The sequence below is a fragment of the Chrysoperla carnea genome, chromosome 5 (genome assembly GCF_905475395.1).
Source record: "Chrysoperla carnea chromosome 5, inChrCarn1.1, whole genome shotgun sequence".
NCBI classification, from domain to species: Eukaryota; Metazoa; Arthropoda; class Insecta; order Neuroptera; family Chrysopidae; genus Chrysoperla; species Chrysoperla carnea.
Genome location: NC_058341.1, coordinates 47468365 through 47486115, shown reverse-complemented (window position 1 = coordinate 47486115; position 17751 = coordinate 47468365). Strand labels below are relative to the sequence as shown.

At 29.2% G+C, this 17751-nt stretch overlaps 1 protein-coding gene and 1 non-coding gene across 2 annotated transcripts in view; one reads left to right on the top strand and one right to left on the bottom strand.

Moving 5' to 3' along the window:
• LOC123300903 overlaps window positions 1-17751 on the top strand; it is an 876857-nt gene that overhangs the window by 116754 nt on the left and 742352 nt on the right. The gene's annotated exons all lie outside the window — the stretch shown is intronic.
• Trnan-guu lies at window positions 6220-6293 on the bottom strand. Its single transcript has one exon. It is a non-coding gene; the product is annotated as a tRNA-Asn (tRNA).

The following is a 17751-nucleotide window of genomic DNA, read 5'->3' as shown; positions in this document are numbered from 1 at the left end:
TAATTCATCGATTTCCTGATTTTAATAGAAGTATTCTTTCTAATTATCCCTAAATATATTTTGACTTATTTACGAGTATTCAACGTATTTCTTAGGTACCCATAATTTTTTTTAGTAAAATTTATTGCCTGAAAGTCACCATTAAACTTTTGACCATGATTAGTTACTGAATCCTTAAATAATTACAATAAATAAGCTTAAGAATTACACTCTGTGAATCATTGTAACACTTATCCTACAGGATATATAAGGATATATAAATAAAATATATATACATGTAATATTTAATATGAGGGTTAGTAATTTCTCTGAATGTCCATGTCCATGTATACAAAATAATAAAACGGGGGGATTCGCCTGTTCTATTTTGTGAGATTATTATTATTTAGTCCAGTTGTATATGTAATATTTGCAACTGGACTGTCATAAATTGTAGCCTGTATATTTGTAAAGCATGCATATACACGTGCCACTTAAAGCATTATTGCACTTTATGCTTGCTATACAAAATAGGGGAAAGTATGGTACCAGAAATCAAAATTTAAATTTATTTTTTATAGCCATTCTCTAAAATAAAAAAATTGGGAATACATTCAAAATCAATTATAGTGACATCGTTTAAACGACGAAAATGTAAGATCCCTGCTAAATCCTTACATATTGGTTAGGTTGTCTGTCTAGGAAGGACACACTTAGGCTATAGAGTCGATTATATTATCATATATGTGTTTTACCACCTTTTCCGCTGATAATTTCATTTATCAGCTCCTCAATTATTTTCTGATGCTGGATTCACCTTCTTCATGCGTATACCATGCACTACACCAGCCCATCACAACTATTAACTAAATTAATTTTTGTTATGACGGCGAGAATCGAACCTGCTACCTTAGGCATTCCACGAAGGGGTTGACATAAACACATACATCTATACACAATATATCTTCTATAATGCATCGGTTATAACGACATATTGTAAAATTATCTGGAACCCATTTTGAATGTTTATTTTGTATTAACTCATATATCGGGTATAGTGAACAATTTTCATTGGAATTTGTCACTAAGAGTGACCAAAATGTGTACATAAACAAATACAGTACAATCTCACTAATTCGGCACGTAAAATAATCCAACAAATTCCAACAATGAAATTCTATAAAAAAATTTCTAAAAATTTTTATTTTCGTGCCCGACATGATATTTATTATGCATTTTTATTTACAATTCAGTAATTCGACACCCTCTGGTTTTAAAAGTGCCGGATTAGTGAGATTCTACCGTACTTTCAATTTAATAAAATGTATACATATCGCTTATGATAACGAAATTAATTTTGACTGCAATGTCTGTTGACAGTACTATTTATGCTATCTATATACAATGTGTTTTTTTTTTTATGATTTTAATTATTAAACAGCTATCGATAAAAACTTGTGACAGAGTTACATGATTTGGGATACATGGTATCAGATATGAATATACCTATACATCTCCACTGATTCAACCTGAAGGCGAGCGTTCTCTTCAGCTTTCGATCTTTTCAAATATAATCTTACAGGCATTCTCTTCTTGGAACGTCCAGTATAAAAAAGAAAAAAATAAATGAAAATGTTAGAGTATTATGCATCAGTGGTACAGTACCTTGTTTGATTCAAGACACATGATTGTTGCATCTTTTCAAACTTTATCTTCTCCATATTTTACGTTTTGTTTAAAGCTGAAATATGGCTTTAAAAAATATCCATAATAAACCAGTGATTTATGTGAATTATGACTCAAAACACAAAACACAGTAACCTGTAAACAAATAAGCAAAATCAAATTTTTTTATTAGACTTGAAAATAACTGCACGTGTAAAATCATTTTCATGGTTGCTTGTCTTCAAGTAAGTAAGCTTTATCTTCATATAATTGCTACCCAACAGTAATATCTGTTTAGAAACTTCACGGTGATTCAAATTACTATTTATCGAGGGTACTAAACTTTACCAATTTTGTATAGTCGGTCATTTTGAATGCTCTAGAATCGATTACTTACTTGTTGTTATTGTGTTATTGTGAACTGAACCCACTTGTATTTGCTGTATACTAACAAACATCAAAGTATCATATATTTGTATGAGAGATGAGATAGATATTCAGATGGACGACTGGCTAAAACCATCTAATACTCTAATATTAGTAACACTTAGCAAGATTATTATTAACTAGTGAATGTGAATGAATGGTGAATGTAAACATTCACTGATATCATTGTTTACTTTTTTATCGGAGTAGTATTTTTTAGTTCATAGTATTTACGAGCAGCACTTTTTCTTCATAGCCCTCAAAAGACAATACAAAAAAATAATGGAAGTTGGAATTCAACAAAATTGTATGAAGATTCAATTAAAGTTAATTATTACATGCCGATAAAAAATTTCAATAGGAATGATGTTAATTGAGACTCTAAATTCGTTTTTCTCCTGGAAATAGACAAATGATTTGAAAATTTTGTGGTAGAGGTGGGATAAATATACTTTTTTCTGCAATTTTTAAACAATAACGACCTTCAAGTAGCGCTTTGATTTGAAAGTCGCTATCGTTTAAAAATTTAAGAAACAAGCGTGTTCATTTCGTAGGAAGAACACACTCCTGGTTCCTATGGTTGCTGACTGAGGTGCCTGCCGGGGTACAAAAATAAAAAAGTGATAATAAAAATAGATAAATGATTTGAAAATTTGAAGAAAGGGGTGGGGAAAATATACTTTATTCTGAAATTTTTTAACAATTACGACTTTCAAGTAGCGCTGTGACTTGAAAGTCGCTATTGTTTAACAATTTTAGAAAAAAGCGTTTGCATTTCGTAGGAAAAGCACATTCCCGGACTCCTATGATTGCTGACCGAGGCACCAGCCGGGGCACAACACGAAGTTGATAATTCCTCAGCCGTCCGAAAATATATTGCTTTTCCTACTAAAAACATATACTACTGCTTTGGTAATAAATAAAAAGGAATAGAAAGGATAATATGGTTTTATTGCAATATGGACAAATATAAAATAATTTTTGTAATTGAAAGTTCATGTTTCATTCGTCTCACTAATTGTTAGTTATGATGGTGCACTAATATCTTTTATCTTTTGTTTCAGGTAAGCAAATGCATTTTAACGTGGTGTTGTAAAGAACACGTAAAGTCGAATAAACGTGAGTAGCTATTTATCATAAGAGGTTATAATTTTAGTATGTATTTGTTATAAGTATCACTCATTATAATGTCAATATTATCGAGGCTCTGATTATCTGTATAGATTTTCGAAAGTTTCGATCGATTCAAGCAATTTTTCAAAATGAATTTTGGACACGTGAAATCTTTGTGACCCTTAATGGAACTCAGTCTACCAAATTTGGTTGAAAAAAATTCACAATCAAGGAACTTATAATTCGAAATATCATATAAAACGAACGTATTTTTTTAGGATTGATTTTTTGTTAAAAACTTATTCAAAATATACAATACAAAATTAGGGGAATCAAATCGAGAAAGAAATGCGTATAGTTGCACATTAAAATATACCTTATTATTAGTTTTCTATGTATGAATTCGACAACCTTCATTGCACACAGTAGTGGTAGTCAGTCGCAGCGCGTAACTATAGTAAAGTAGCACAGCAGTATCAATTGAGATAACTATGAAATTATATTATACAGAGTAGTTTTTACCATTTTAGGGGTAAGTTTTTACTGTATAACATAAGGGTACACACACGGCTGTACGTAGCTGTAGAAACTAAAAACCATATGTGATTCACCCACCCAAAATTGTACTATTAAAATTTATACGGGGTAATCATAATATCTATCGATTTCTATATGAATTGTGTTAGAAAGAGTACAATGGATTTAGTTTAAATATAGATTTAACAATAATAAAATATATTAAATGAGTTTTATGCGTTTAGAAATTTTTTTTCTTGTTAGATATTCTATCTTTGTCATACGTAAGTTAATATGCTCATTGATTCACTTCACTTTAAACATATTTAAGAAATAAAAGGTAGTTTCATACTATAATGAATGAAAAACTTGAGAGGAAATGTCATACTGTAATGCGTGTTTCGATAGGCCAAAATAAATGATATTCGCAGGATTTATTCTTTCACGAGAGTTTGAATATCAGAATAGGATAAAAGTGCACATGTAGGACACTAAATTTCATGTGAATAAATTATAAAATTTTTTACTCTTACATTAGTTTAACATCCATGTAACACTATGATGTGATTTACAATAGGGGATAATCCTGATGTCCAATTGGCCATATTGCCAAAAAAATTAAAAACTAGTTTTGATATTATGATCAAATTTGGAGAGTGAAATTAAAATTGATTAAAAAACGAAGAAGTTTTTAGTAATCAAAGATTGCATTCGAAGATTTCCCATCTCATTTTAGCAAAACCAAGTTTTATATGTAATCTCTATGGCGATAGGAATTAATTAGGCATTTTAAACGTTCATATCTTGCATACTAGTAAAGACTTTTAAAAACCAACTTAACTTTTCTAACTTAACACGAATTGAAAATTCTTTATCTGAAGTGATAAAAAAAAATTTAGTCCCAACTTTTATTCAGGTTCCATACACCTCTGGATATCTGAATGGCCTAAAATTTTGCAATTTATCAAGAACCGATGAAAATATAATAATACGACAAAACATAGAAATTTGAATGGTGGTGATGGTACAGAGAATGCTTAAATGTTCATAGTGAGAGCGATGATTTTTTAGTTTTAAAGTTTGAGGTTTCGAAAATGTAAATTATACTCTCATGTGTACCAAATAGTATAAAATATTTTCATTATGTGAAGTTCAATGTCAAAAAATTGCGTGTGTAAAGTATCAATTCTCAACAAAATTGGATTTATACCTACATAATATTATAAATGTGAAAGTAAGGATGTTTGTTCAGATTTCACCCAAAAACTACCGAATTGGGTGTAATAATATAGCTGATAAATCAGACTAACACATGAGCTATCATTTGAAAAAAAAAATTAAAATTTACCCTATGAAATTTTATTACGCCATCTATGAGCACCTTTTTGATCCACAAATTAAAGATTTCTGTAAAATTGTGAGCGAGATACAAGTCATGGCCACTTTTTCTGATAAACTCAATGAATCAAGACTTTATAACATTTAAAAAGAATTGAATTCTGTATTTATATTTTACCTGTGTAAAACAATTCCTACCCCTATTTCAAGTGTTATAGAATGGGGATAACCGAGAGCAATAGATGTGGAGGCTATAATGCAATGGTCTTTGCTTTTTAGTCCAGGTGGCGGGTATCAAGCTAGTTCACAAATTTTTATGTAAGTGTAGTGACATCGCTCTCACAGATCATGTAAACTATCTGTTATCTTGAGATAACATTCCTATTTAATGGCGCTCGCATAGAAATTAGTTGTACTTGAAGAGCATTTGACTTTACTAAATAATTGAATAAATATGTTTGGTAAATCATTTAATAATAAAAGCAAAGGAAAAAAGATCAAGAGTCGAATCTTATGCATCTTCAGACCAAATATTCCCCCATTGAGTTCCCCCATTTTACATACTAATTGTTACTTTTTCTCTAAATTCATACCGTATGCGTTTTGTATTTTATGGTGTGAATTTATCTTTATAATAGAAATGGATTTTAACCCCTTTTTACATAAATATAAATAATGTTACTTAAATTTGATAGTTTTAACAATATTTATACATCGTATAAACTTAATTAATTAAGTTTATTATTATTAAAATGAGAAATTATTATTAACAATAATGCTTTTAAATAATGAATCAAAACATTGCTTTATAGTGAATACTAATTTATAATTCACATATAAGATTAAGTACTTCCGTTTCGAATATCATATAGTATTGTTTGGTTTATTATGATTTATTTCAAGTATTTAGTAGACACAAACACAAAAAAAAACAAGAATTATGAGGGTTAACAATAAGGAATTAGTATAATTAAATTTTTTACCTTCTTGTTTTTGAAAGCTAATCAAGGATAACAAAAGAATATTTAAAAAGGAAGGGTGTGTTTGGCTAATTATGAAAATATCTTGGGGCTAATTTATGTTTGAGTGCTCAAGATTTAAGAACTATTCTTCTTCTTTGTTGTGTAAAAGTAAAGAGATGCTGCCAAAATATTTTTGAAACACAAATTGTAAAAATTGAAGCGCCCCCGGGTGGGCTCGAACCACCAACCTTTCGGTTAACAGCCGAACGCGCTAGCCAATTGCGCCACGGAGGCTCATGATATCAATTTCTATTTTGTTTGTAAATTATTTTTTTATTTTATTTTGTTAATATATAAAAATAATTAATCAACCGCAAATCCTTAAAAGTTTTTGAATGAAAAATTCCGGGAAATACGAACTTTTCATATATACTTTTTTGGTGTAGGTAATCTGATTTTATTGGTATATTATCAAACTATCTAACAGAAGTTTTTACATATTATATTTACTTTTATTTTAATAAATGAAAAATTAATGATTATATTTAACGGTTCTAAACCACAGAAATAATTAATCGTCAACCAGCAACGAACGAAGATAATTCAAAGAAGAAACGCCTTGTATTCCAAGAGAATTCAGTAATACTGATATACCAACGTTAAATTTAGTCACTCTGATGTTAAAGAAGAGAAAATCTTATACACGGATGACCTCATTGTCTTGATTATACATACTTTTCTTCCTAACCCATATTATCGTGTCAGAGAAATATCAGTTACATATATTTACATTATACGTAGAAGACCGCGAGCTTAAAACAAAGCGGATTTTTCTTGTTTCTTTTTTGTCTACCTTTTAGGAAATTCAGAGTAAGTTTGCTAACAAAGAAATTAATTAAGTAAGTTTAATCGTGGTCTGAGTATCGAATTTATGGAAAATTCGTGTTATTCGATTGATTTTTTTGTTACCCGTAAAAGGAAAAATAAATTAAAAAAAAATTATTGCCAATAGTATAGATTATTGGCAGAAAGATTGCCACTGTCGAAAGGATTGAAAATGATTTTATTTGTTACAATTTCACTTTATTTTCAACCCTTACTTACAAAAAATAACTTTATTTTAACATATTATACTGTGTCCAAAAAATAAGGCGACATTTGAATTTAAACTGCGCGCGTTTGTTTTGCATTATGAATTCTTTCCGTCCGGCCAAACAGTGTCAAAGGAATATTATTTGAAAGTTATGCGTCATTTGCGTAACGCTACTCGCCTAAAGAATTTTCAAAATAAATACAATGTCACCTTATTTTTTGGGCTAGTATATGGTAGAGAAAAATATGACGTTGTAAACACGAAAATCGAAAAATTCAATTTCTATTTAATCTATTCTCGAAAAAATTAAACCTTAAATTTCTTAAAGCTCAAACCAATCTTGATCAGTTCTTGAAGACAGACAAAATAAAAAATGGTAATTAATTATGGGCTTACGGTCTTTATAGCGTATAGCTATACCACGGTGTAGAGTACAATTTGATATATTATAACATGAGGTAATTATCTCAAGTTTTAATCGTTAACTTTTAATGTTTATTTATAATGTAGGTACATATATATTCGTAAGGCTATGTATACATAACCTAAATATTTGATTCTTATTCAATTATTTGTGTAAGAATGTTTACTTTTAATTTTTTATAACTGCGAATAAGTCCAGGAATATACACTAAAAAAATGTGACATTTTTTGTTTGGTTAAAATAGAACATATTATTAGACATTTTGTTATCATTGGTCCTTCTGGCTATGACTTTAAATGTTGCCTTAGCAATCGGAAATTGCAGACCAATTCCTTTGTCGTTTAACACTAGAGAGACATGACTTTTTGATGATTTTCCATAGATTTTTAAGATATACCGAAATAGTTTCTAATGAAAATCGACCATTATCGCAAAACTATAATTTTCTGAGATTACCCCATATTACCAGTAATAATAGTTCGTTTTTTTTTTTGCTTGTTTGATTTAATATGACCGAATTCAATATATGTGGTATATGAGCCATATTTGCAAATTTGTAAGCGAGCATATTTGTAATTTAAGGTAGTACTATCGGTAATAGACTTTTACCGATATTTATATAGATTTAGATTTATGTGCTCATGCTTTGAGAAAAAAGTATACTGTACACTTTTATTTCATTCCTTAAAGTAGCACAGTGAAATACATCATCGAATGACGTCTTAGTTTCCAACGGGATGTAAGTAAAGCTGACCTTTTGCGAAGACAAGTGGGTTGAAGGGTACCATTTGGATCTTCAAAGTTGACATTGTGTATATTGCAGTATATAGAGGGAATAAGTAAGGTAAAGGTTGGATCTCTAAATGAATCAACTATTCACTAAATGAATCATTATCACAAGCGATTGAGAGAAAAGTATACTGTATCACTTTTTTATTTCATTCTTTAAAGGAGCACAGCGAACTCCATGGACGAATGCCACGTTGTTTTCCAAGGGGATATATTCCGTAGAGAATCTTCACTACACCCAAATAACTCAATCGTACTCAATGCCCGCCTCGACTATTAGCTTTCGAATGTCCACTTTTGTATTCCATTAATTTCCATTACCGGTAATGGACCCTCTATAAAAAGTTTTTATGACACCGCCAAATATAATCTTATCAGCATATATAATATTTTTGTACAAAAAAAAAAAAACACTCTCTCAAAAGTTGTAAAAATTCAAATACATAAAAAAATCTACATACGTGCACAAAAATATTTTTAAACAAAAACCATAACTCGTGACTTTCCCGTCGCGACGCACGTTGGTTGGTGTTGGTTGTGTTATCAGACATCATCATCATCTATTCTATACTCACTTCTGCCATCATGTTATAAATTTTTTGATTGAAATAAATCGAATTTATTCCGAAATTCGAAATCAAAACATTAAATTATATTCTTTCATTTTGATGTGTCTGCAATTTCATAATATTTTTACACAAAATGATGTTTACGGAGATGACCGACCCTTGAGGCATGAATCTAATTAAATAAGTAGCCAAATCGCAACAAAATATAAAAGAGGGAGTAGTATAAATTTCGAATACTTATCGAAAATATTTATCGAATGCAAAATTGAAGAAACAATTTTTTTTCAGTTCATAGCCTGACTAATTTTTTTGAAACTCTAATTTTTACTTACAACTATTTTTGCGATTTTATACTCGAAACTCACGACGTTTGTGTTTGAAACTATTACAGTCCAGATATTTGTAGCTCAATTTTGATTTAGGAACCGGCCGCGGCCTCCTAAGGATTCAACGTATAACCCGTTATGTTGAAAAATCTTGACTTTATTATCCAGGATTGGGACGCGACTAGAACATTTTATATGAGCATCTTTCAGAGAAGAAACATATTTAAAAAGTTGTTACGGAGTTTGTGGCGTATGTCATTGAATAACTTATAAGAATGCTTACTAGAAAATAATTGTAAAACGATTTCGCTGAGAACAGCTGGACTAATGACCAAACTCTTTAGCTTTCGCATTGTTCACCGAAGCCATAATGTATACGTACCTCCAAAGTCTACATATGTTACGAGGCAAGACAGAAAATTTAGTTATTGAACCTCTAAAAATATCATTCACCACCGCTTTTAGTACCTAGGTATGTGTCGAATACATATAAATCATATCATATATGAAACATAACAGAAGATAATAATAACCTGTTTTTACCCCATGTATGAGAGTATAGAATTTACAGCTCCCTTGTCGACTTACTACTCCCCTGACCTGTTAAACAATAATACATATAAACAAATGAAGCTCACTGGGACTTCTCTGACTGCGATGCTATGTATGATGAGTGAATAGTTTTAATATCAAAGAGAAATCATCATTATTATTACGTCATATTTATTATATATATTTGTGGATATGTAATATTTAAATCAAAATATGCGAATAAATTTTGTGTTTGAGAAATTAAACGTGATATTTGTATTTATATGTTAGCATCAAAATACGAATTTGGATACTTTCTAAACAAGCTGTTCAGACAAGTTCTTCCCTTACGGCTAACATCATTAACTTACCTAATGATGGAAATAACTTTTCATAACTGCCTTTAAGAATGCAATATAAGTTTTTTTAACAAAGATATTTAGCTTCGAGACTACACACGCGCCCAGAATGGAAGGGATACAGAAATAAACGCTTGTCACTTGATAACTTGTAAAAATGACATACAAATCTTGAAAGGATATCTACAACTTTCCTAATATCAGTGTCTTAAAATTAAAAGAAAACTTATAAGTTTTATTTTTCAACTAACAATTACCCACCCGCTTTGCTGGACAGTTATAACTTGTTCAGTTATAAAACAAAGCCTTTCTACGGGTGAAAGAGCTTTTAAAATCGACCCAGTTGCTTTTCAGTTTACCCATTATAATGACATTTATAAATAAATTTTTGAAACCTTGGGTTACATTATTTAAATTTTCGTAAGGTTCTACAATTTTCGAAAATAAATAATAACTCATGTAACTCGCTGATAATGTAGCTTTATATCAATGAAAAAATTTTAAAATTGGTTCAGTAGTTTTTGAGTTTTTCCATTGCAAACAAGCAAAATTCGAAATTTTTCTCTTTATATAATTGGTGCAAATTTGTATTAACCCCCGGTCTAAAACAAAGGTGGTCTTATAAGTTTGACTGCTATGTGTGTGTGTCTGTCTCTATGTGTTTCTGTCTGTCTGTCTGTGACATCGAAGTGCCTAAAAGGATGAACCGATTTTGATTTTTGTGATTTCGTTTAAAAGGCAATTTAATGGTGAGTGTTCTAAGCTTATTTAAATGCGAGTTTAGAGTTCCGTACCCGAAAAACCAAAAAGATTGGCGGTGATCTTCAAAATCGGCTCATCCTTTAAAAGGCTTTAAAAGGCTCCGTATTCGAAAAATTTGTCGGGGGTTTTTAAAATTTTGTAAATTTCACTTGTACTACAAAAGACATTATTATTAATTAAAATTGGCTTCAGCAAATTTGCTATACAGCCATAAAAGACATTAAAAAGAATTTCAGAAAATTTCTTAAATTGTAGGTACTTTCAATTAAATAATAAATTGTATTTTTAACTCCCTAAGTTAAGTAAATTTTATTTTTAACAACTTTGATATAAAAAAAGCATTTTAGAAAATTAATTGCAACTAAGCAATAAGAAATTTCACGCAACCAAGTTATTCATGACAGCCCGCAGAATTTGAATCACTTTATTGTCAGTTCCCTTCTTTCAGTACTTTAATTTTTGGTGCTAGCTTATCCTGGGACTATTGATCTCCCTCCTGGATTTTGTCTTATCAAATAAACTCGCAAGTAGCTAGATTTGAATAATATATCACCTAGTTAACTTTATTTAATTAAAAATATTTTAAGAAAAACATTTGATGTGTTTTTGTTTTGTAGCTATTACTTATGTTGAGCTTTTTGTTAGAAAGTATCTAATTTCTTGTGCTGGGAATAGCCAATGCATAAATTTTATTTAATCATACCCATATTTATTCGACTATTTATTATCCAAATGAAAATTTATCTCTTATTTGTATAATTTAAACATTTTCCCTGAAATTAACTAAAATATTAATTTTGGTATGCCAAATTTATTTTACATGATTAAAGTCTAAAAAATGCGAATGGGTTAGTCCGATTGTAGTTAGTTATAGAAATCGAATTTACACAAAATTTTGATTAAATATTTTATATAAATGACCAATATTTTATCCATGTTTAAGGTAAATACGTGTTTTTCTAGAAACATAAATGATTCATGTGTAAGTAGGTATTAAATAGCACTCAGCCACAAACGCCAGTACAATCACTCACATAACTGATAATAAAGTCTATACAAATATTTGTACCGTATAATAAGTGTTTATAATATTGTACACTGATAACAAATATTTCTTCAATATTTATTTGTATCGAGAAATGACGCGAAAAACCTGTTGAAAAAATCCACTTCGTGTATAAATTAAGAGTTTTTTGTTGTTGTAAACTTAACCATCGGATGAGTTAGAAACCTAGGTGGTCAAAAAGTTTTATGTCTACTGGGGTTATTTTTAAGAGGCTAGTGATGTGAATAAACGCACGTTAACACTGCATGCTTAGATTGATAAATATAAATGCAATATTCAACCGATTTTCATTTACGTCCCTTTTAGTGTGTAGTGTCCATAACTAAAGTATATTACATGTTTTTTTGCGATTTATAAGTTAAATCTGTAAGAAATAAAGGAGAAAACAGAAATCAATAATTATAATTTTAAAATTTTTATTTTCAACCATTATTTTCTGAACTGTCTGATGATTCTGAATCAGATCCATTAACATTAATAATAATTTTGTATTGAATGTCATCAAGATGGTTTATCTAGCACCCACATTCTATTTTCAACTTTCGTAGCATTTTTTCCAGTTTTCAGAGGTAACTGAATTTATTGCCTCTTCTAGCAACGTTTTAACTTTTGCTAGCTTAAAAGTTTTTTTTTTTCGACATATCTTTTAACTTGTGCACAAATTAATCCGAAAGGGGTCAATTTGCAACGAAACGGTGGGAACATCAATACGACCCACCCCCTCTCTTTAGCCATATTATTAACAACATGTTCGTTATATTTAAACTTTTCTACTCTTACCAACTCCATAACTTGTACTTTAAGAAAACTTTGTTGGTGGTAAGCTATATTTTTGTCATCTTTTTTCCCACTACTGTTTACTTTTCTAGCTGCCTTGAGAGATGAGGAGCATTGTCCCTCACAATCACAGATTTCTGTGGTAATAATTCGAGAACCTTGGAACCACTGCTCAAAAATATGAGAATATAGTAATAGAAACAAATAAATAGCTTGAAAAAAATGTATATCGAACAAAAATTATTACATTAGTATTAATTTCAAGATGACAGCTGTCAAAGCACTCAATCAAATGCGTTTGGTCACGCATAATAATGAGGGAAGTTTATTTACATTGCTGGCCTATGTAAAGTAACACAAATATAGTTTTATTTTTTGGAGGAATTCATTGCTTTAGAAAGTTTGACTGAAAATAGCATTTCTCATAGAAAAATTGCAGGATTATTTGCAACGATTGTTGCGTGATACATATTATTTACTCATTAACATAAAATATCTAATTATTTTAAGAGAATTGTACTTCAAGCATCGAACATTCAATGCAATTGCTTTTTATAAAGTAATAAAAAGTGAAGTATTATTCTTTGTGTGTGATTCATCAAATATCATATTTACAGTTTAGGTATTTCCGTTTATTAATAGAATTCGCATTACAAAATAATAATCTTAATCAAACATACAACAATAAATGTTCGATAAGATGTTTTTTTTACCGTTCTATTGCAGAATGATAACAAATTTATTAAGAAATAAAACACTAAAATAAGGAAAATAAACATTCATCAAATATCCAACAAAATCACTATTGTTATATGAACAAACACTATGACATTTGCATACATAACGGAACATGTTAATAATTAGAAAAGATAGCGAGTTAGTTTATAAAAATATATATGGACTAAAAAGTAAAAAATTATTGTAATCTTCTCTAATATATAAAAATCTCGTGAAACGGTGTTTGTGGTTAAACTCCTCTGAATCTGCTCGACCGATTTTAATCAAATTTTTTTGGTGGGTGTGATAATAGGTGGTAATGTATTTGTCACCCTCCTACCTCCATCCTATTGTATATGGAAAACCCAGGTTAATAATTTTATAGACAAATATATATCAAAATCTGCTGAAATGTCAATGTTACTTAGGTTTCATGTGTAAAATTTATTCATAAACAAGCCGTGGGGTGGATCAGGTACGACTCCTGAGGTCCACACGAATAACTTAAAGAGTTATAAAAAATATATACATATAAATAAAACTCGACCGACTCGAAACTACTCGATCTAATCACAACGAAGTCGAAACTTTATTACATAAGATGAAGCTCAATTTTATTACATAAGGTGGGGCTTACTGTCACGGGCTCCATCGCTAACAAGCCTTACGAAATGAAATAAATATTTTAAAAATTATAAATAACTGAACTTTATTAGGGTACATTGAATAATTCATATATTTTCTTTTTTGCAAAGTGCTGCTTTTATACAAGTTGCTGACATACAAATTCGTGTACTAAATCTCTTTCAAGAGTAACAAATTTTCTTTTTCATTAATTTTTGTGAAAACACATTACTAATCCTGCCAACTTTAAACACGATTCAATAAGATATAATAAATTTTATTAAATTCAGTAAAGTAATTAAACAATATTTCGACATTTATTATAACAGATAGTACAAAAAAATAAATAAATATAAATTATATAAATAAAATACACACAACATGCAGCATATAAAATAAAAAAGCAAACATAACTACAAAACACAACGTTGTAAAAGAAGGAGTACGTACACAAACGCATACGGAACGAAGAAGATGCAAAAAAAAAAATAAAAGAACTAAATCCGTTTTTATCTATTTCTCAAGCACACTTTTTTCCCTTTATTTACAACGTGAATCTTTTTGAAATTCAAGTATAAATCTTGTTCATTCAAATACACATATCATATAGCTCTATATATATAGGAAGATTGCCAAGGTTAGATTGTTTTGTAGTATCCGAAAACATATTGGCTAACCTTGAATATTAGAATGGTCCTAATTTAAGGACAATCAATATTATTTTATTAATCCTGACCAGAGCAAGTACGTCATGAGGTTTAATTTTAATCAATATAAGTTCATATTACTAGTTATTTTCTATTTCTATTACGTGCACGAATAGAAAGCTTTTTCGCAAAACATATATGTTTCTCAAATTTTCCCCTATTTTAATGGTACAGTAAGAATATACTTCCTTAAGAAAAAATAAGTAAACGAACAAATTTCCAAGCTAATTGAAGAAGTAAAAAATTGCATTGAGACGAAATAGACTAGGGAGTAACCTAGACGACTATCTCTCACACATATGAGCTACATCGGACGCTTTTTGCTTGTGTATAGTGTACATAATAACATACATATAAAAGTGAATATATGAGTTAAAGGATAATAGCATTTTATCCTTGGTCTTTGGTCCATTTTATATTGTATGAATATAAACGATAGTTATTACAATGGTTTGCGAATACGATGTTCACAAAATATAGGGTACTGATGATATAATCAAAAAGGATATATCTATGTTGATTTTATAGCTTAAAAATTGTTTTATTTGCATGAAAATATCGTAATATTATGTGCTAATTAGCTATTTGTATAATTTGTTGGCAGTTTTAAATATCAGAAGGTTTGAATCTTTCCTTTGAAAATTGATGATCACTTCATTTTTGCGATATTATTCAGAGGCCACATTAAATTAGTAATAAGTTTGCACCAAAATGAATCAAAATCATCAAAATTTTCAGGGAAAGCATTTATATTATCGTAATAATGAAATATAAAATTAAATTAAATGAGATAAAAAGCAAACAACAAATTTGACAGACTCACCTTCTTTTGAAACATTTTTTATATAAAAAGATTTTTTTCTAGTCCATTGTGTAAGGTTAAAGCTCATTTAAAAAATGATGTTTTAAACACCAAAATTCCTTTATTATGAGGGTTGTCTTTTACACATCGAATGGTCTGATGGTATTTTACTCCAAACGTAGATCACTGTAAGATATTTCTGGTGTCGCCAGTGAATTTTCCAAAAATAAATGAAGAATAAAGGATAATCTTGTAACGTTCAACCTCTGTAGTTTCGATACAATACAACACCAGTAGGTGAATTCTTTGAAAACTTTGCTAAACTTTAATGTTTAATGCAAACATAATCCTAAATGCTAATTATTCTACACTTAATCAATTTTTCCAAATATATTTAATCAAATATATTTAACAATAACTCAACAACTATTCTCAACAGTGCACTATGACACAATCCTACAAAGGAAGACTTTATCTACCGATTTTTAATACAACCTTTTTATAGGTCATAATTATGATTGTTAATTATAGTAACACGTTGAAACTAAAAGGAGAAAATTTGAATAGTACAATATTTATAAGAAAAACACACAACAAGATAAAGTACAAAATTTGTATAAACCGTTTATTTTAAAATATTGCTCTCCTTGACTTTTTCTTGTTTTGTGTTTTAAAATAGGATATTACTGTTTTGTGTATTCGTATTTATCCAGGCATCAGCTATCAAGACTCAAAAGCCCGCTTTAAACACATTAATGCAAAATATCTGCACAAACAAAAATATATCAACGCATTCTATTATCTTTTTATTCAATGAAAACGATCAGCTGGGTGACCTAACGAAAAGTTCATTTTTTCATTATCGCGGCACTGAGATCTTAAAAATATACTCGAACAGTATTCTCCATTGACAATCTATTCGTTGTGTGCGTAGTCATGGTAGGGGCAATAAAATCGATGCCAGCGCTTCCAGTGAAAAATTTTGGCGTTAAAGGTGGCTGTTATAACTAATTTGCAATTCTTTACATGTAAATGTTATAGAAAATGCCAAATTAAAATTATTGAAAAACACTAATTAATTAAACTTAATGCATACAACATTGTGAAAATAAGATATCAAATTACATAAATATTATTTTTTAAATGTAAATTATCATAATTATTTATTTAAATTTGTGAGACAATAATATTAAATATTCAATGTAAATCATAAATGCAATTCATATAATTATATATGCATCCATACAATTCTATAATTAAAGTAGTGTATCGTTACCATGGAAACGCCTCCAATAAAACTCACACACGGTGCGAATAGGTAACCGCACTGTTATTTTTACAAAACCCGTAACTACAAATTTTTATGTAATTCGTTTCTATGAAAACCACATTCTATTTTTGATATTCGCACCATAAATGTCAGACTTAATTTAATTCTTCTAGAAATGACCTTAACAACCATTTAATTGATGATAGATATTTACAGTAAAAACGTTTTATTTAAAATGGCCTGCTGTAAAAATGGTACATGATTTTATCTAAGGGCTAATTGGTTTTCCAATCCCTTCACCATTTACATTAAAAATACACTATACGTTTTTATAAAAAAAAAAAACATTTTCTCAAAATTATATTTAATAAGAAGGCATTGATAAAAGTCATTGATTAACATGAACCCGACAAATTTCATCGGTGTAAGATAGTATTAAACAAAAAGCTTTGTATTAATCATGTCTTATCAATGTATACTTTTCCTAACCATTAATTTAATTTCTTTTTGAAAATACGTTTCACAAAATGATAAGCTTGATAAACATATCGCCATTACATTATATAAAATTAAATCTGAAAATATGCTTGAAGAGAAAACAAACCTTATTATTTACATACAAAATAAAATTCTGTATCGGAAAAATATAATTCGAAAAAATTGTAAAAAGATGTTATATCTTTATATTTTTCACACAATGTACGATATATGACAATAAAAAACATCGAACGAACGAACGAATCTCTTTCACAAATCTTTGTTATATGCAGTAAACCTTATAAACATATTTGCTAGACTGCACAAATAAAAACAGATTAAAATTGAAAAAAAAAAGTAGCGAGACCTTTTGTTATATACCCAACCTGTATATATGTATATTACATTCACACAACTGCTACTATATTGTACACACAGTATTGCACAAGTAAGCATAAG